This window comes from Ranitomeya variabilis, chromosome 2 (genome assembly GCF_051348905.1).
Source record: "Ranitomeya variabilis isolate aRanVar5 chromosome 2, aRanVar5.hap1, whole genome shotgun sequence".
In the NCBI taxonomy this organism is placed as follows: domain Eukaryota; kingdom Metazoa; phylum Chordata; class Amphibia; order Anura; family Dendrobatidae; genus Ranitomeya; species Ranitomeya variabilis.
This window is the reverse complement of record NC_135233.1, coordinates 347,050,494-347,072,166: the sequence shown is the minus strand read 5'-3', so window position 1 is coordinate 347,072,166 and position 21,673 is coordinate 347,050,494. Positions and strand designations below refer to the sequence as shown.

The 21,673-nt window shown below is 43.0% G+C and overlaps 1 protein-coding gene across 5 annotated transcripts in view; it reads left to right on the top strand.

The window, feature by feature from the left end:
- LOC143805813 (leucine-rich repeat and fibronectin type III domain-containing protein 1-like protein) overlaps window positions 1-21,673 on the top strand; it is a 797,917-nt gene that overhangs the window by 334,996 nt on the left and 441,248 nt on the right. For all 5 annotated transcript variants that reach the window (XR_013221333.1, XR_013221332.1, XM_077285501.1 and 2 more), the window contains exon 2: window positions 18,822-18,974. The gene's annotated coding sequence lies outside the window, so the exon portion shown is untranslated. The remainder of the gene's footprint in view (window positions 1-18,821; window positions 18,975-21,673) is intronic.

The following is a 21,673-nucleotide window of genomic DNA, read 5'->3' as shown; positions in this document are numbered from 1 at the left end:
TTGGTACTGACACAGCAATTTAATTGCTGTGATTGGGTCATTACAACACCTTGATTCTTTTCTTTTTTCCAGTTATTCTTATGTATATTTGATATATACTTGGGATCATTGTCCTATTTATCACCCAAACTTTAGCTTTTACAGCAGATAAATGACCTCACACTTGACTTTGGTGTACAGAAGAGTTAATTATCGACTTATTTCTTGCAATGTACCCAGATCCTATGGCTGTTAACCAAGCCTAATTCATCAACCCTTCATCACCATGCAGAATAGTTGGTTTAAGGTGTTTGGAAAAAGAAAACCACTGAATATAGTCACAAATATGGCACAATGCGCTACGGTTAACATCTCCACTTTGCTCTCCTCTGTCCAAAGGACATTGTTCCAAAAGTCTTGAAGTTTGTTCAGATGAAACATGCTGCCATGTTCTTCATAGAAAGACAACATTTTCTTCTGGCAACCCTTCCAAAAAAGTAATATTTGTTCTGTCTTTTTCTAATTGTACTGTCAATGAACTTGTACATTTAAAATGTTTCTGGTTCTATAAAAACTTTGGCAGTTTATTTTTTAAAAAAACAAGCTTTTCTTTATTCAGCCTCGCCAAGTCCAGTGCGTAATCTTTGCTATTGCTCTCAGTGTCTGTTATTGTTTGCAGTGTTGGCGTCACATCAACAGCACTATAGCCAATCATGGAGCTCAGCATCTTTGAGTGACTTGTGCCATTTTCTCAGAAGAAGCCACTGAGCTCAATTATTGACTGTAGCACTGTTGACATGATGACAGGGCTATAATCAATAACAGACAATTAAGAGCATCGTTAGAGACTCAGCGCTGGCTCAAAGAGGGGTGAGTAAAGCACAGTTATTGTTTTTTAAACTGCACCAGGATAAAAGGGTTTTACTGAGCCTGAAAACACTTTTAACATGCTAATTGGGGCCTTTAAAGTCTGAGCTTTAGCTCTTGGGTTTTTAGTTTTGTTATTTTTTTTTTTTTAGTTTCTCTGAGCATGATCTGATCCACAGGGGTGAATTTACTGAGATGTTCACTTTTAGAAAAAATTATCAACTGCCTTGAATGATTTCCATTTAAAATAATCTCTTTCACAGTAGAATGATGGACTCCAAATTATTTGGAACCTTACAACCCTTCCCTAATTGCTGGTCAGCACCAATTGCTTTTCTAGGATAATTGCTCATATACCATAATTCTACAGTGGCATTGTGTTAACACTCCTGAATGCTTCAGACCAGCAATCTGCAAGAACTTATGTTTTTATAGTGGTGGTCACACTTGCTGATAAACAATTAATCAAGACAATTTGATTATCAGCACTTGGCTACTACTTACCCACTTAATTCTTATGGAAGTATGTACTGCGTGCTACATTTTTCACATAGTACTGTGTTTCTGCATTTTTCCCTGATTTTGTTAACACAAACACATGACAGATAAAAAGATTTCAAGTTCAGGTTCAAGCTCAGGTACAGTTCTGGTAACCAACCCAAAGTTTGGATTTAATTTCAGTCGGGTACCAGAACCCAAACTTCCACAAATCGGCTCATCCCTATTTATAGGTAAAACTACATAATTCATTGTATTTAGTTTTTTGTCATGACTGTAAATAGAAAAATAGATATTCATTAGCTATATAGAAATTAGATATTAAATAAACAGGTATTCGATGGATGCATATATTAATAGTTAATAAATGTAAAGATACTTATGACATCTGTTTGGTGTTTTTTCTTCTAGTCTCTCTGTGCTGAGAGATCAGAAGTTAACGTTTGTTTTTTTTTTCATTTTTTGCTTCCTCCTATTTGGCCTCGACGGAGCTGTAGAATATTTATGCTGCTAAAAACCTACTGTCCACTGCCAGTTATAATTTGACTTGCTCATGTGAACTCTGTGTCCTGCTTTACTTCTCAGTTGACATTCCTGATTTTTGACATTCCTGATTTTTGACCTTGGCTTGTTTTTGTGCCTTATGGTTTTCTCCATGCACTGATCTCCTGATAGTGAATCGGCCAGCAGAATATTCTTCCTTTCAGCTCATACCACCGAATGGCAGCTAACTGCAAGCTCCAGTTTAGGGGTCCCTGTTAAATCCTGATCCCGGGATAGGGGTTAAAGGGTGAAGGCGAGGACAATCCCTAGGATCAGGAAAATGGTCTAACTAGTACCAAGCCTGTTCATGGTAGTCATGTTTAGAACAACCAATTGACCACGGACAGTGCCTCCTTTACAGTATTTGATAGATATTAAATGTAAATATTGATGGACAAATAAATGGAAAGACAGTTACGATATTAGATAGAAATTAGATGGATTGATGGATGGATAAATATTGAATACATGTCCCGCACTTGTTGACCTACACAGATTTCACACTGTTTTCCCGTGCAGTTGGTTTTCATGTAATAACGGGTAATTTTAGTATTTCCTACATGTGTATTTCCAGTCTGACCTACAATCTTATAAATTCAGACACCCAAATTTACATTCTGAAATACAAGAAATGTAACATTTGCATGCCTCCAGTTAAGTTCAGACCTGACAACCAGCCATTATGTGCACAAATTAAGTTTCCTTGTAACCAGGCTTCTTTGATGTGTTTCATTTTGCTGTAAAGCGGCTGAGGTGACCCCAACTGATGTCAGTAAAGACCACTTAGATTACTCTGCTGCTACGTGAGAGCCTAATGAGATCTAGACTAATGCTGTGTATGAGGTAGGAGACTGCAATCATCCCTGCAGTTTATGTGCACAAGTCCATCCTCCATTTACTGCAAGAGGCAGTGGTGTGGAACTAGGAAAGTGAAGGTAAGGATTGAGTCTCTTTTAGAGATGAGTAGGTCTCTTGAAATTCTAGTTTGTTGAATTTTCCACAGAAATTTCATTCTCTGCAAATAAATTCCCGAGAATCTCAATACTGGGAAAGCTGGGAAAGACACTTGATGGAGAGGAGACAGGAAGAACCCCACTGACTATAAGACCTTACACTCTACAGGCGAGAAGGAGAGAGCTGACCATAACACACTCTACAGGAGACAGCGAGAGAGAGAAAGGACACCACTGACCATAAGAGCTTACACTCTACAGGAGAGAAAGAGGACCCCACTGACCATAAGAGCTTACACTCTACAGGGGACAGAGAGGACCTCACTGATCATAAGAGCTTATATTCTACAGGAGAGAGAGGACCCCACTGACCATGAGTTTACACTCTTCACGAATGAGAGGACCCCACTGACCATAAGAGCTTACACTCTATAGGAGAGAGGACACTGCTGACCATAAAAGCTTACACTCTACAGGAGAGAAGACCTCACTGACCATAAAAGCTTACACTCTACAGGAAGAGAAATAGGACCCCACTGACCATAAGAGCTTACACTCTACAGGAGAGAAGACCTCACTGACCATAAAAGCTTACACTCTACAGGAAGAGAAAGAGGACCCCACTGACCATAAGAGCTTACACTGTACAGGAGAGAGAAGACCCCACTGACCATAAGAGCTTACACTCTACAGGAGAGAGAGAGGACATCACTGATCATAGGAGCTTACACTCTACAGGAGAGAGAGGACCTCACTGATCATAGGAGCTTACACTCTACAGGAGAGAGGACCCCACTGACCATAACAGCTTACACTCTACAGGAGAGAGAGGACCCCACTGACCATAAGAGCTTACACCCTACAGAAGAGTGGGAGAACCTCGCTGACCATAAGAGCTTACACTCTACAGGAAGAGAAATTACCTCACTGACCATAAGAGCTTACACTCTACAGGAGAGAGAGGACCCCACTGACCATAAGAGCTTACACTCTACAGGAGAGAGAGGACCCCGCTGACCATAAGAGCTTACACTCTACAGGAGAGAGAGGACCCTGCTGACCATAAGAGCTTATACACTACAGGAGAGAAGACCTCACTGACCATAAAAGCTTACACTCTACAGGAAGATAAATTACCTCACTGACCATAAGAGCTTACACTCTACAGGAGAGAGAGGACCCCACTGACCATAAGAGCTTACACTCTACAGGAGAGAGAGGACCCCGCTGACCATAAGAGCTTACACTCTACAGGAGAGAGAGGACCCTGCTGACCATAAGAGCTTATACACTACAGGAGAGAAGACCTCACTGACCATAAAAGCTTACACTCTACAGGAAGAGAAATGACCTCACTGACCATAAGAGCTTACAGTCTACAGGAGAGAGAGGACCCCAATGACCATAAGAGCTTACACTTACAGAAGAGAGAGACGACTTACCCAGTTACTGTGGAGATGGAAAATGACTCTTACGTACAAACTGTGCTCCATTGGGAACCGTTGATCTGTGATGGTCCAAGTACTGACCACCACCGTGCAAAGTATAAAATAATTGCTTAAAAATGTAATACAAATGGCTGATTTAAATCAAAATTAATTTTTTTTTTTTTTTACCCACGGGAAGATTCCAGGGGGCCGCAGTGCTCGGGTCAGCGATCGTATTTTTCCGGCCATTTTCATTACTCTAGTCACAGCGAGCATGCACACACAGCGCTGATTACAGAACTCTGTCATGCACACCATGAAAGATGTACTGAGTGACATTCTTTGTGCACTCCCTTACTGACAACGACCACAGCAGCGTCAGCCCTCATGAGACTGTCTGTATATGCCCCAGCCCCTTCAATGATGTCTATAAGCTCCAGCTCCTACAGTGATATACTGTTTATAAGCTCCAACCCCTCCAGTGATGTTAATATGCCCCAGCTTCCCCTGTGATGTATATATGCCCCAGCTCCAGTGTTGTACATAATCCCCAGCATTTCCAGTGATGTATATATGCTCAAACCCCCCCAGTGATATACATATCCCCAACCCCTTCACTGATGTATATATGCCCCAGTCCCTCCTGTGATGTATAAATGCCCCTGCCTCTCCAATGATGTATATTTGCAGTAAAGGGAATGGTAGAACCACTGTGCCGTGGTCAGAATAAAGTCTGGAGGGGCATCACTAGGTTAGCACCTGACTCTTCACTAGAGCCCCTGATGGTGGAGATAGGCTAGGCTCCCAAAGAACGCCAGGTACTACTCCAGGACAGACCACGGACACATGGCAGCTGACCCCCAAAGGACTGGTAGCAGAAATGGCCCAGAGGGAGGGACAGTAGATGCAGGCAGACACTGAAGGAACACAAGGGCCATGGATACAGACGGGTCAGGCTGGTATACAAGTGAGCATTGACAGGTGTGGACTGGATCATCTGATATACAGATGAGTACTGGCAAGTGCAGACTGGACCGACTGAGATACAGATGAACACTACATGAAAATGGGAGTCCTGGCAGGGTGTGTGGACTATGTCTATGTGGGCATTACACCCTTGCAGACCACATGATGACAGTGACTTTAGCTGGCCAGGACCAGATGTTGAAAAGTTCAATGCCCAATGTCTCATGTGATGAATATGCCCCCAGTCCTTCCTGTGATGTATATGCCCAATGTCTCCTGTGATGTATATGCCCCCAGGCCTTCCTGTGATGTATTCCCAAAACCCCTCCTGTAATGTATAGATGCCCCAGCCCCAGTGGTGAACCCCTCACACCTTCTGTCACTTTCTCTTGCCTCTTTCCTAGATCTTGCTAACCGTTCCTTTGGTCTCCACTCACTCCAGGGACACCCATGTCATGTAGTTCTGCTTACTTATCAGACCATAGGTCTGCTTCTGCTGCATCTGGGCCCTATCTAACTTCCTGACAGGAAACTGTCTCTGTCCATTAACTTTAGCCCCTCCCACTCTGATTTAGTCCCGATAATTAACCCTAACTCTCCCTACTGTTGGGCAGCCTAAAACACCGTCATTAGTTACGCATGTCACAATACTCTTTACACATTACAACAACCCATGTGTCTTCAAGAGGGCATGTGGGCAGCATGTCCATCTCCTTACATATATTGTCCCCAGCCACTCCTGGGATGTACATGCCGCCAACCCCTTCTGTGATGTATATGCTCCAAGGCCCTCCTTGTTGTGGATTCTGTTTTTGGGCTCCCTCTGGTGGTTACAACTGGTACTGGGTGACTTTGGTGGGTTGCGGTTTCTGGTTTCCACCTGTCCATCAGAGGCTGGGTGTTTCCTATTTAACCTGGCTTCCCTGTCATTCCCTTGCCGGCTATCAATGTTCTCAGATGTTCTCAGTTTGGTTCTGACTACCTGCTTCCAGATCTCTCAGGATCAATGTTCTCAGATGTTCTCAGTTTGGTTCTGACTACCTGCTTCCAGATCTCTCAGGATAAGCTAAGTTATGCTTTTCAGTTGTTTTGTTTTTTGTCCAGCTTGCTAAATATTACTCTATGCTAGTTGGAAGCTCTAGTGGGCTGAGGTGCTCCCCATGTGCCATGAGTTGGCACATGGGTGCTTGTAATCTCAGGATGGTTTTTTGATTAGGGTTTTTTGCTGACCGCTCAGACCCCTTTTGTATCCTTCTGCTTTCTAGTTATAGCGGGCCTCGTTTTGCTAACTCTATTTTCATATCTATGTGCGTGCCTTCCTCTCATTTTCAATACATGTGGGGGGCAACTATACCTTTGGGGTTTATTTCTCTGGAGGCAAGTTAGGTCTTTATTTTCTCTGCAGTGCTAGTTAGCTCTTAGGCTGGCGCGAAGCGTCTAGAATCAACGTAGCCACGCTCCCTGGCTATTTCTAGTTGTGTTTGTCAGGAGTAGGGCAGCGGTCAGCCCAGGTTCCATCACTCTAGAGCTCGTCCGTTATTTTAGTTATTTTTGCTTGTCCAGTGCGATCCCCTAGCCATTGGGATCCATAACAGTATAGCCGGCCCACAAAGTGTTAATTGTTTGGGCTGAAGCAGGAGAAAAAGAAGTGTTGAAGGGAAATTTATTTATTTTTTTTTTCCCTCAGAGTTTTGCTGCCTAGCCTTTAATTGCTGTCTAGCTGCTTCTTACCTCCTCTTAACCCTTAAATGGCTTTGACCTTAGCTGTTTAACATGGATGTCCAGAGTTTGGCTTCCAGCCTGAATAATCTCGCTGCAAAAGTTCAAAACATACAGGATTTTGTTGTTCACACTCTTATGTCTGAACCTAGAATTCCTATTCCAGAGTTTTTTTCTGGAGATAGATCTACCTTCCTGAATTTCAGGAACAATTGCAAATTGTTTCTTTCTTTGAAATTTCGCTCCTCTGGAGACCCTGCTCAGCAGGTCAAGATTGTAATATCTTTCCTGCGGGGCGACCCTCAGAATTGGGCATTTGCATTGGCACCAGGGGATCCTGCATTGCTCAGTGTGGATGCGTTTTTTCTGGCACTGGGATTGCTCTATGAGGAACCTAACCTGGAGATTCAGGCTGAAAAGGCTTTATTAGCCCTCTCTCAGGGGCATGATGAAGCGGAAGTATATTGTCAGAAATTTCGGAAATGGTCGGTGCTTACTCAGTGGAATGAGTGCGCCCTGGCTGCAAACTTCAGAGATGGTCTTTCTGAGGCCATTAAGGATATTATGGTGGGGTTCCCTGCGCCTACAGGTCTGAATGAGTCTATGGCTATGGCCATTCAGATTGATCAGCGTTTACGGGAGCGCAAACCTGTGCACCAGTTGGCGGTGTCTTCTGAACAGGCACCTGAGACTATGCAATGTGATAGAATTCAGTCCAGAAGTGAACGGCAAAATTATAGGCGGAAAAATGGATTGTGTTTTTATTGTGGTGATTCAGCTCATGTTATATCAGCATGCTCTAAACGCACAAAAAAGGTTGGTAAATCTTTTGCCATTGGTACTCTGCAGTCTAAGTTCATTTTGTCTGTAACTCTGATTTGTTCACTGTCATCCATTTCTGTCGATGCCTATGTGGATTCGGGCGCTGCCCTGAGTCTTATGGATTGGTCATTTGCCAAACGCTGCGGTTTTAGTCTGGAGCCTCTGGAAGTTCCTATTCCTTTGAAGGGAATTGACTCTACACCATTGGCTATGAATAAACCGCAGTACTGGACACAAGTGACCATGCGCATGACTCCCGTTCATCAGGAGGTGATTCGCTTCCTTGTACTGTATAATTTACATGATGTACTAGTGCTTGGTCTGCCATGGTTACAAACTCATAATCCAGTCCTGGATTGGAAAACAATGTCTGTGTTAAGCTGGGGATGTCAGGGGGTTCATGATGATGCACCTCTGATTTCAATTGCTTCATCTACTCCTTCTGAGGTCCCTGCGTTTTTGTCTGACTATCGGGATGTTTTTGAGGAGCCTAAGCTCAATTCGCTCCCTCCTCATAGGGATTGTGACTGTGCTATAGAATTAATTCCTGGCAGTAAGTTCCCTAAGGGTCGTTTATTTAATCTGTCAGTGCCAGAGCATACTGCTATGCGGAATTATATTAAGGAGTCCTTGGAAAAGGGACATATTCGTCCATCTTTGTCCCCTCTGGGAGCAGGTTTTTTTTTCGTGGCTAAAAAAGATGGTTCCCTGAGGCCTTGTATAGATTATCGCCTTCTGAATAAGATTACAGTCAAATATCAGTATCCATTGCCATTATTGACTGATTTGTTTGCTCGCATTAAGGGGGCTAGGTGGTTCACTAAGATAGATCTTCGCGGTGCGTATAATCTTGTGCGGATAAAGCAGGGTGATGAGTGGAAAACCGCATTTAATACGCCTGAGGGCCATTTTGAGTATTTGGTAATGCCTTTTGGACTTTCTAATGCTCCTTCAGTCTTTCAGTCCTTTATGCACAATATTTTCCGTGAATATCTGGATAAGTTTATGATTGTGTATTTGGATGATATTTTGGTGTTTTCTGATGACTGGGAGTCTCATGTTCTACAGGTCAGGAAGGTGTTTCAAGTCCTGCGGGCCAATTCTCTGTTTGTGAAGGGCTCGAATTCTCGAAATGTCTCTTCGGAGTCCAGAAGATTTCTTTTTTGGGGTACATTTTTTCTCCTTCTACTATTGAGATGGATCACGTCAAGGTTCAGGCTATTTGTGACTGGACACAACCTACATCTGTTAAGAGTCTTCAGAGGTTCTTGGGTTTTGCTAATTTTTATCGTCGGTTCATTGCTAATTTTTCCAGTGTTGTTAAACCTTTGACTGATTTGACTAAAAAGGGTGCTGATGTTGCTAATTGGTCTCCCACGGCTGTGGAGGCCTTTCAGGAACTTAAGCGCCGGTTTTCTTCTGCTCCTGTGTTATGTCAACCAGATGTTTCACTTCCTTTTCAGGTTGAGGTTGATGCTTCTGAGATTGGAGCGGGGGCGGTTTTGTCACAGAGAAGTTCCGATGGCTCGGTGATGAAGCCATGTGCGTTCTTTTCTAGAAAATTCTCGCCCGCCGAGCACAATTATGATGTGGGTAATCGGGAGCTTTTGGCCATGAAGTGGGCATTTGAGGAGTGGCGTCATTGGCTTGAGGGTGCTAGACATCGTGTGGTGGTCTTGACTGATCACAAAAATCTGATTTACCTTGAGTCTGCCAGGCGTCTGAATCCTAGACAGGCTCGTTGGTCGTTGTTTTTTTCTCGTTTCAATTTTGTGGTTTCATACCTGCCAGGTTCAAAGAATGTGAAGGCAGATGCTCTTTCCAGGAGTTTTGTGCCTGACTCTCCTGGAGACTCTGGGCCTACTGGTATCCTTAGGGATGGGGTAATATTGTCCGCCGTCTCCCCAGACTTGCGACGTGCATTGCAGGAGTTTCAGGCGGATAAACCTGATCGTTGTCCACCAGAAAGACTGTTTGTTCCGGATGATTGGACCAGTAGAGTCATCTCCGAGGTCCATTCTTCTGTGTTGGCTGGTCATCCTGGAATATTTGGTACTAGAGACTTGGTGGCCAGGTCTTTTTGGTGGCCTTCCTTGTCAAGGGATGTGCGTACCTTTGTGCAGTCTTGTGAAGTGTGTGCTCGGGCTAAGCCTTGCTGTTCTCGGGCCAGTGGGTTGTTGTTATCCTTGCCTATCCCGAAGAGGCCTTGGACGCACATTTCCATGGATTTTATTTCAGATCTCCCTGTCTCACAGAAAATGTCCGTTATCTGGGTTGTGTGTGACCGCTTTTCTAAGATGGTTCATTTGGTACCCTTGCCTAAGTTGCCTTCCTCCTCTGAGTTGGTCCCTTTATTTTTTCAGAACGTGGTTCGTTTGCATGGGATTCCGGAGAATATCGTTTCTGACAGGGGATCCCAGTTTGTGTCTAGATTTTGGCGGACGTTTTGTGCTAAGATGGGCATTAATTTGTCTTTCTCGTCTGCATTCCATCCTCAGACGAATGGCCAGACGGAGCGAACTAATCAGACCTTGGAAACTTATTTAAGGTGTTTTGTTTCTGCTGATCAAGATGACTGGGTTGCCTTTTTGCCACTGGCCGAATTTGCCCTTAATAATCGGGCTAGTTCTGCTACTTTGGTTTCTCCTTTCTTTTGTAATTCGGGGTTTCATCCTCGTTTTTCCTCTGGTCAGGTGGAGCCTTCGGATTGTCCTGGAGTGGACGTGGTGGTGGACAGGCTACATCAGATTTGGAATCAGGTGGTGGACAATTTGAAGTTGTCTCAGGAGAAGGCTCAGCAGTTTGCTAATCGCCGTCGCCGCGTGGGTCCCCGACTTCGTGTTGGGGACTTGGTGTGGTTGTCTTCTCGTTTTGTCCCTATGAAGGTCTCTTCTCCCAAGTTCAAGCCTCGGTTCATCGGTCCTTATAAGATCTTGGAGATTCTTAACCCTGTATCTTTTCGTTTGGATCTCCCAGCATCGTTTGCTATTCATAACGTGTTCCATCGGTCGTTATTGCGGAGGTATGAGGTGCCCATTGTTCCTTCGGTTGAGCCTCCTGCTCCGGTGCTGGTGGAGGGAGAATTGGAGTATGTTGTTGAGAAGATCTTGGATTCTCGTGTTTCCAGACGTAAACTCCAGTATTTGGTTAAGTGGAAGGGTTATGGTCAGGAGGATAATTCCTGGGTGGTCGCCTCTGATGTTCATGCGACTGATTTGGTCCGCGCCTTCCATAGAGCTCATCCTGATCGCCCTGGGGGTTCTCGTGAGGGTTCGGTGACCCCTCCTCAAGGGGGGGGTACTGTTGTGGATTCTGTTTTTGGGCTCCCTCTGGTGGTTACAACTGGTACTGGGTGACTTTGGTGGGTTGCGGTTTCTGGTTTCCACCTGTCCATCAGAGGCTGGGTGTTTCCTATTTAACCTGGCTTCCCTGTCATTCCCTTGCCGGCTATCAATGTTCTCAGATGTTCTCAGTTTGGTTCTGACTACCTGCTTCCAGATCTCTCAGGATCAATGTTCTCAGATGTTCTCAGTTTGGTTCTGACTACCTGCTTCCAGATCTCTCAGGATAAGCTAAGTTATGCTTTTCAGTTGTTTTGTTTTTTGTCCAGCTTGCTAAATATTACTCTATGCTAGTTGGAAGCTCTAGTGGGCTGAGGTGCTCCCCATGTGCCATGAGTTGGCACATGGGTGCTTGTAATCTCAGGATGGTTTTTTGATTAGGGTTTTTTGCTGACCGCTCAGACCCCTTTTGTATCCTTCTGCTTTCTAGTTATAGCGGGCCTCGTTTTGCTAACTCTATTTTCATATCTATGTGCGTGCCTTCCTCTCATTTTCACCGTCAATACATGTGGGGAGCAACTATACCTTTGGGGTTTATTTCTCTGGAGGCAAGTTAGGTCTTTATTTTCTCTGCAGTGCTAGTTAGCTCTTAGGCTGGTGCAAAGCGTCTAGAATCAACGTAGGCACGCTCCCTGGCTATTTCTAGTTGTGTTTGTCAGGAGTAGGGCAGCGGTCAGCCCAGGTTCCATCACCCTAGAGCTCGTCCGTTATTTTAGTTATTTTTGCTTGTCCAGTGCGATTCCCTAGCCATTGGGATCCATAACACCTCCTGTAATATATATAACCAATGTCTCCTGTGATGTATATACCTCCAGCCCTCCTGTGATGTATATACCCAATGTCTCCTGTGATGTATATACCTCCAGCCCCTCCTGTGATGTATATGCCCAATGTCTCTTGTGATGTATATGCCCCAAGCCCCTCCTGTGATGTATATGCCCAATGTCTCTTGTGATGTATATGCCCCAAGCCCCTCCTGTGATGTATATGCCCAATGTCTCCTGTGATGTATATACCTCCAGCCCCTCCTGTGATGTATATGCCCCAAGCCCCTCCTGTCATGTATATGCCCAATGTCTCCTGTGATGTATATACCTCCAGCCCCTCCTGTGATGTATATACCCAATGTCTCCTGTGATGTAAATACCTCCAGCCCCTCCTGTGATGTATATGCCCCAAGCCTCTCCTGTGATGTATATGCCCAATGTCTCCTGTGATGTATATACCTCCAGCCCCTCCTGTGATGTATATACCCAATGTCTCCTGTGAATTATATACCTCCAGCCCCTCCTGTGATGTACATACCCAATGTCTCCTGTGATGTAAATACCTCCAGCCCCTCCTGTGATGTATATGCCCCAAGCCCCTCCTGTCATGTATATGCCCAATGTCTCCTGTGATGTATATACCTCCAGCCCCTCCTGTGATGTATATACCCAATGTCTCCTGTGATGTATATACCTCCAGCCCCTCCTGTGATGTATATACCCAATGTCTCCTGTGATGTAAATACCTCCAGCCCCTCCTGTGATGTATATGCCCCAAGCCCCTCCTGTCATGTATATGCCCAATGTCTCCTGTGATGTATATACCTCCAGCCCCTCCTGTGATGTATATACCCAATGTCTCCTGTGATGTATATACCTCCAGCCCCTCCTGTGATGTATATATCCAATGTCTCCTGTGATGTAAATACCTCCAGCCCCTCCTGTGATGTATATGCCCCAAGCCCCTCCTGTCATGTATATGCCCAATGTCTCCTGTGATGTATATACCTCCAGCCCCTCCTGTGATGTATATACCCAATGTCTCCTGTGATGTATATACCTCCAGCCCCTCCTGTGATGTATATATCCAATGTCTCCTGTGATGTAAATACCTCCAGCCCCTCCTGTGATGTATATACCCAATGTCTCCTGTGATGCATATACCTCCAGCCCCTCCTGTGATGTATATATCCAATGTCTCCTGTGATGTATATACCTCCAGCCCCTCCTGTGATGTATATACCCAATGTCTCCTGTGATGTAAATACCTCCAGCCCCTCCTGTGATGTATATGCCCCAAGCCCCTCCTGTCATGTATATGCCCAATGTCTCCTGTGATGTATATACCTCCAGCCCCTCCTGTGATGTATATACCCAATGTCTCCTGTGATGTATATACCTCCAGCCCCTCCTGTGATGTATATATCCAATGTCTCCTGTGATGTAAATACCTCCAGCCCCTCCTGTGATGTATACAGTGGGGCAAAAAAGTATTTAGTCAGTCAGCAATAGTGCAAGTTCCACCACTTAAAAAGATGAGAGGCGTCTGTAATTTACATCATAGGTAGACCTCAACTATGGGAGACAAACTGAGACAAAAAAATCCAGAAAATCACATTGTCTGTTTTTTTATCATTTTATTTGCATATTATGGTGGAAAATAAGTATTTGGTCAGAAACAAAATTTCATCTCAATACTTTGTAATATATCCTTTGTTGGCAATGACAGAGGTCAAACGTTTTCTGTAAGTCTTCACAAGGTTGCCACACACTGTTGTTGGTATGTTGGCCCATTCCTCCATGCAGATCTCCTCTAGAGCAGTGATGTTTTTGGCTTTTCGCTTGGCAACACAGACTTTCAACTCCCTCCAAAGGTTTTCTCTAGGGTTGAGATCTGGAGACTGGCTAGGCCACTCCAGGACCTTGAAATGCTTCTTACGAAGCCACTCCTTCGTTGCCCTGATGGTGTGCTTTGGATCATTGTCATGTTGAAAGACCCAGCCACGTTTCATCTTCAATGCCCTTGCTGATGGAAGGAGGTTTGCACTCAAAATCTCACGATACATGGCCCCATTCATTCTTTCATGTACCCGGATCAGTCGTCCTGGCCCCTTTGCAGAGAAACAGCCCCAAAGCATGATATTTCCACCACCATGCTTTACAGTAGGTATGGTGTTTGATGGATGCAACTCAGTATTCTTTTTCCTCCAAACACGACAAGTTGTGTTTCTACCAAACAGTTCCAGTTTGGTTTCATCAGACCATAGGACTTTCTCCCAAAACTCCTCTGGATCATCCAAATGCTCTCTAGCAAACTTCAGACGGGCCCGGACATGTACTGGCTTAAGCAGTGGGACACGTCTGGCACTGCAGGATCTGAGTCCATGGTGGTGTAGTGTGTTACTTATGGTAGGCCTTGTTACATTGGTCCCAGCTCTCTGCAGTTCATTCACTAGGTTCCCCCGCGTGGTTCTGGGATTTTTGCTCACCGTTCTTGTGATCATTCTGACCACATGGGGTGGGATTTTGCGTGGAGCCCCAGATCGAGGGAGATTATCAGTGGTCTTGAATGTCTTCCATTTTCTAATTATTGCTCCCACTGTTGATTTCTTCACTCCAAGCTGGTTGGCTATTGCAGATTCAGTCTTCCCAGCCTGGTGCAGGGCTACAATTTTGTTTCTGGTGTCCTTTGACAGCTCTTTGGTCTTCACCATAGTGGAGTTTGGAGTCAGACTGTTTGAGGGTGTGCACAGGTGTCTTTTTATACTGATAACAAGTTTAAACAGGTGCCATTACTACAGGTAATGAGTGGAGGAAAGAGGAGACTCTTAAAGAAGAAGTTACAGGTCTGTGAGAGCCAGAAATCTTGATTGTTTGTTTCTGACCAAATACTTATTTTCCACCATAATATGCAAATAAAATGATAAAAAAACAGACAATGTGATTTTCTGGATTTTTTTGTCTCAGTTTGTCTCCCATAGTTGAGGTCTACCTATGATGTAAATTACAGACGTCTCTCATCTTTTTAAGTGGTGGAACTTGCACTATTGCTGACTGACTAAATACTTTTTTGCCCCACTGTATGCCCCAAGCCCCTCCTGTCATGTATATGCCCAATGTCTCCTGTGATGTATATACCTCCAGCCCCTCCTGTGTTGTATATACCCAATGTCTCCTGTGATGTATATACCTCCAGCCCCTCCTGTGTTGTATATACCCAATGTCTCCTGTGATGTATATACCTCCAGCCCCTCCTGTGATGTATATATCCAATGTCTCCTGTGATGTAAATACCTCCAGCCCCTCCTGTCATGTATATGCCCAATGTCTCCTGTGATGTATATACCTCCAGCCCCTCTTGTGATGTATATGCCCAATGTCTCCTGTGATGTATATACCTCCAGCCCCTCCTGTGATGTATATACCCAATGTCTCCTGTGATGTATATACTTCCAGCCCCTCCTGTGATGTATATACCCAATGTCTCCTGTGATGTATATACCTCAAGCCCCTCCTGTGATGTATATGCCCAATGTCTCCTGTGATGTATTTGCCCCAAACCCCTCCTGTGATGTATATGTACTGCTCGACTTCTTTTCGAAATTCATTCAAGGTGTCGCCTGTGCTCCAGATCGACGCAAATTTGGAAAAATCAGTGAGTAGTATCATCATTAACACCTAATATCACAGCTGCACCAAAGAAAAGTAGTCCCATACATCATATTAGTGGTCAGTTAATTTATTGCTTGACAAAATATAGCGGGGTAAATTTTAAGTTGACAATTTTGTGCAGCTCCCGAATGATTAAATAAATATCCAAATGGTCTTTGGCAGTAAAAAAGCTTCCCTACCTCTACTTTAAATGGTATTTAACATCTTGGTGTCAATGTATTGGTGTCATAAGAGAGACTACACAGTTTCAGACAGGTGGTTTTAATATTCTGGCTGATCAGTGGCTGTTAGACTGGATACTTTGTTTGGCATAAATTCGGCATTGACCTTCAGACTCTCTGAGTCTCGTTGACTGAACACGTTTTGTTCTGAATTTATTGACCCAGCGATTGTTGTTTTTACCTGGCGTCTATTGATTAATCTAATGTGGCTATGAATGTCAACAGCGCGCACTTAACTGGCTCTTAAAGGGGAGTGAAACTCAAAGGAGATTTCCAAAAACACTGAAGATGAAGAAGACTACCTACGTAGCTCGTTACAGTTGTCAGTTAATGCCAAGCTTCTTGAGTCGTGTGCCATTACATTACAGGCGTGGAGGATGCAGGTCACATCAATACTATCACTTTCTCTTCTCATTTCATCTTGGGGACTTTGAACCACGTTGCTGCTTCTTTGTACATAGATTTTAATTAAAGTGACCTGTTGCCCTCAACACAAAACTACGCTTGAGTCCGTAAAAGGATCGCTACTTCAAGTATGATCGTCTCTTAATTGTGCCGCCGTAGATAGACGCAGGTTTGTGTGTTCCCATTGTGCTCCCAGTAACAGGTTGTGTCGGGTACGTCTCTTGCTTTGAAGCTAACAAAAGGAAAGAAAGAAAATTCGTAACGATTTGTGTTCCAGGATCGTGCACGACTTTCCAAACACCTTGACCGGCATATTCATTCACTCGCACTCGCCACTTTTGTGCCAGTCTTCACTGCCACTTTGCATTTCTGTTCATGACCCGAAAGCTGCACTCGAGAAAAATCGAGTGAGATATTCTTAATAAAAGCTTTTTTTCCGCATAATACTGCCATATTTGCACCGATGTAGGTTATACAAGTGCTTCTCACAAAATTAGAATATCATCAAAAAGTTAATTTATTTCAGTTCTTCAATACAAAAAGTGAAACTCCTATATTAGATAGACTCATTACAGAGTGATCTATTTCACGTGTTTATTTCTGTTAATGTTGATGATTATGGCTTACAGCCAATGAAAACCCAAAAGTCATTATCTCAGTAAATTAGAATTCTTTATTTATAACACCAGCTTTACAAAGGATTTTAAAATCCGAAATGTTGGCCTACTGAAATGTATGTTTGGCCAGCAAACTCACCTGACCTTAACCCCATTGCGAATCTATGGGGTATTGTAAAGAGGAAGATGAGGGACACCAGACCCAACAATGCAGATGAGCTGAAGGCTGCTATCAAAGCAACCTGGGCTTCCATAACTCCTCAGCAGTGCCACAAACTGATCGCCTCCATGGCACGCTGCATTGATGCAGTAATTGATGCAGAAGAAGCCCCAACTAAGTATTGAGTGCATTTACTGAACATACATTTCAGTAGGCCGACATTTCGGATTTTTCAAGCTGGTGTTATAAAGTATTCTAATTGACTGAGATAATGACTTTTGTTTTCATTGGTTGTAAGCCATAATCATTGGATCTGGACAACTCTGTCAACTGTATAGTGGCTACGGCTGGGTACTGCACATCTGCCCCCTATTCAAATCAATATGGAGTGGATGTGCTGTGCCGATCATGGCCACTATATCACTGACAGATCTGTGCTATGCAGCTCCATAACTGAGCAGTTCTGGCCACAGTCGACACTGGGAACAGCTGATGAGTAGAAGTCCTGGGTGTCGTAACCCCACCGTTCAGACATTGATGAACTATCCTAAGGATAGGCCATCAATACTAAATTCCCAGACAACCCCTTTAAGGGTAACATTCCTGGTGGTCTAGGATAGTGAAGCCTTTCATGATAATATGCCAGGTGGTCTATATAGTGAAATGCTTAATGTAACATCCCTGGTGGTCTAGGATAATGAAGCCTTTCATGGTAATAATCCAGGCGTTCTAGAAAGTGAAATGATTAATGTAACATCCCTGGTGGTCTAGGATAATGAAGCCTTTTATGGTAATATTCCAGGTGGTCTAGATAGTGAAATGCTTAATTTAATATACCTGGTGGTCTAGGATAATGAAGCCTTTCATGGTAATATTCCAGGTGGTCTAGATAGTGAAATGATTAATGTAACATCCCTGGTGGTCTAGGATAGTGAAGCCTTTCATGATAATATGCCAGGTGGTCTATATAGTGAAATGCTTAATGTAACATCCCTGGTGGTCTAGGATAATGAAGCCTTTCATGGTAATAATCCAGGCGTTCTAGAAAGTGAAATGATTAATGTAACATCCCTGGTGGTCTAGGATAATGAAGCCTTTTATGGTAATATTCCAGGTGGTCTAGATAGTGAAATGCTTAATTTAATATACCTGGTGGTCTAGGATAATGAAGCCTTTCATGGTAATATTCCAGGTGGTCTAGATAGTGAAATGCTTAATGTAATATACCTGGTGGTCTAGAGTAGTGAAACCATTCATAATAATATCCCTGGTGGTAAACGGTAGTGTAACAATTAATAGCAACATCCCTGATGGTCTAGTATAGTGAAAGTGTTCATGCTAACATCCTTGGTGGTCTGCATGGTTAGAAGGTTAATCATTACACCCCTGGTGGTCTAGGGTTGTAGAGCGGATTTGAAATAACATTCCTGGTGGTTTATGTTGATGATCGTTTAAGAAGAAACAACTGTTTGGGTTAATAAATTGGTTTTTTATTACAGATTCTTGATTGGTGACTCTAGTGTTAAGGATAAGGGGCAACTGATCATTTGCATGAGAAACTCAAGTGTCTCCAAACATTTGCAAAAAAAACAAAAAACAAATTCTTGTGCCTCCTGAATATTTTGCTTGCTGCCATAGCTGTTTTTTTTGTCAATAAAATCGATCACTGTGAATTATTTGCTTTTACAGAAAGAAATTGGAATGTGACGCTACAATAGTGGGAAAAAAAGCGCAGTTTGGGGAGTGGGAGGGGTGCAACAATATTGGTAAAAATCCCGAGAGATAATGATGGAGGAAGTTTACACTGTAACATAAAGAGTTACAGTAAATAAGCAATTAAAACTTGCCTTTTTCTCCGTTCCAGGATGGGAGTCTGCGCTCGGCTGTGTAGAAAGCTGCATCACCAGTGTGACCGAGAGAATCCATTATTGGCTGAAGTCCACAAGCAAATGAAAAACTAATGAAAAGACTTCAGGAGCCAGTGAGGGAGCGGTGACCTTCCCAAAGCTTCGTAAAGGTCGTTAGAAAATAACATTCTTTCTTTTTTTTTTTCTTATACGGTCTGGAAGGCTAGAACAGGGCAGCCATGCCGGATCTCAGGTGTGTCGGTGACCAGGCATCTCATCTACTCATCCCTGGCCAGAATTTCTGTATCCTGATAGTTTGGTGCATAAACCATGTTTTATCTGCAATGCAAAAGATATTGTAAAAGGCTAAGGTCTAGTGATTTGGAGGAAGCTGTCCGCATCTGTGCCATGTTTAGGGAATCTTGGGTATATTAGAAAGTAGCATGACCCTGGTATTGCGGATTTGGTGGTCCGACCCAAGCTTCGACCCATCCATTAACCATCCCTTACCCTCCTTTTCCATATCTCCAGCACCATCCATCAAAAAAGGATCTATAATAGTAATTTGGCCCCAATAGTAATAATTTGGCCACCATTTTGTTTTTAACAAATACATCACAGCTTTAAGAATTTGAACAATAGAGTAAACTTGGTAATGTCCTAGAAGCTACAAAGCCTTTGGTGATTGCCAAAAACTGACCTAATACATCATAATTACTCCCAGCCATGACCCCATTCTCGGAAGCACCATAACCCCAAGGGTTCCTTTTCCATTAACCGACTCACAAGAATCCAAAAATCACCAAACCAACTAAGCAATTTTTTACAATTTGTTCCCCCTCCATACAATGTGCATGTGTAACCAGATTTCTCAATACAAACTGCATGCATTTAGTAAAAAGATCATTTCGACCTGAAGAGGACAGTGTACTTACTGTGAAAATCCATGTTTACATTTCTGGATAATCCTTTTTTTTTTAATTAAGCTCAATCTACGCTCATTTATCCTGATTGGCAGCTCCTCAGTGTCCCTCCTCCCTGCTGCTGACATCACGCTCAGTACAAGCTGCCACTGTTGTTCCGTCTGAATAGGCGGAAACAGAATACACTTGGACTTTTAAGCTCCGCCACGCAAGCCCATCTCGATATAGGTTGTCATAGTAAATACACCAGTCACCTCAGGTCTAAGAGATCTATGTCTGAACGTATACAGTTTGCATTGTGTGATCTGTTGACAGACTTGCTTTTATACAGGCTGCCGGGTAGACTACCAGTTCTCTCAGCTGTTTCCGTCAGTCCCGTAGACTTTGGAGCAGCGCTGTCTTTATACGCCTCTTCACATTAGTCGGGCATAGATTCTGGATGTAAGCAGAAATCTTTTTATTTAGTGCCAGAAATAAAAAATATTGTAAATAAAGAATTGAAGCACAAAATATATTACGAATAAGCAGGTCTTTTTAATTTTGCAAAGATTATAGGAATATTAAAGGATATATTACATTATATATTTAAAGAACACAAGAGACAGAAGTCACGACAGACTAGGTATAATTAGTTTTATGCATTATTTTTTTAGACTTATCCAAAACTGTAAATTCTCTTTATTAATCTTTGAGCTGAAGGAGCGATCAACTGATCGCCGCCGATCCAGGTTCCCAAACTCCTGTGCAGTTGGTAGTGTAGTGACCTCTACAGGGCAATTGCGGTATTACACCAGATGAATAACCATTCATATTATACACACCCATCTTACTAATGTAACAACCCTGGTCTATGGTTTATATGTGAGACCAATTCTTGGAAACCCTTGGTTAAAGTATCAGTCAAAATATAGTCTAATTCCAGTAAGAAAACGAATATTGATAAAGGGTCTGTCCGGTGACAGCTTTCGGCTTTGGAGTTCAGAAACTTTCCTGAATGTTATTCATGTTTCATGGTGTGTGATGGGGGATCATAATCTTAATTAATCATATTTTAGGCGCCATGAATACTAAATAATTTATTTAGAAAAAGCAGCCAAGCGGGGGCCAATAAAGCAATGGCAATTGAAGTCTCTCCCGGTTTTCATGCCGCTACACAATGCACAATGTAATCTCCTCTGCACACTGTGCCCAGTCCTCGACCTTTGGTTCTTCAGGCGCTTAGAGAATAATCTTCGCTTTCAGTCCTATTTAAATTAAAACTTAAAATACAGGAAACTATAGATGTCCCCGCCGGTATAGGAAAGTCCTATGGGTGGCAGCATTAGTTACTTATTTAGGGTCACCATTAAACTGCCCTAGGCATATACCTTACAGTACCAAGTGCAGACTTAGAATTAAAATTTTATCTGGAAAAAAAGTTTATATTTGAAAAAAAAAATCTAAATTTTATAACTTCTGTCAAAGTATAATTCAACTTCCGGTTGCCGATTGTCACAATTGCCCCATAAATGATCAGATTTCCCTTTTTTAAGATGACAACTTTGTTTTAGTAAACATTTGAAATACCCATGAAATAATCCCTTTTTTTAAAAAAAAAATTGTGCATCGTGCCGTTCCTCTGTTATTCCTCATGGAAGTGCATGAATACATTGATAACTGGATGAAATTATTCCACTTTTTCCTTTCTACACCGACACTGACACCACCCATTAACAAAGAGAATAAAGGTAACACTCTGCTTCCACTTTATTCCAGGAGGAGTAACAGAGGAAAGGTTTGAAGTAGAGTTCTAACAAAAGATGCCCAGGCTAATTTTAATTTATAGAAAATGTAATTTATTAAAAATATTAAATCATGAAATGAGATCCAAAACACACAACAAAAATCAAAACCTGCAAACCATACCCATGTGACCCATGATGGGAGGTAAGCAGAAACACTAAGAT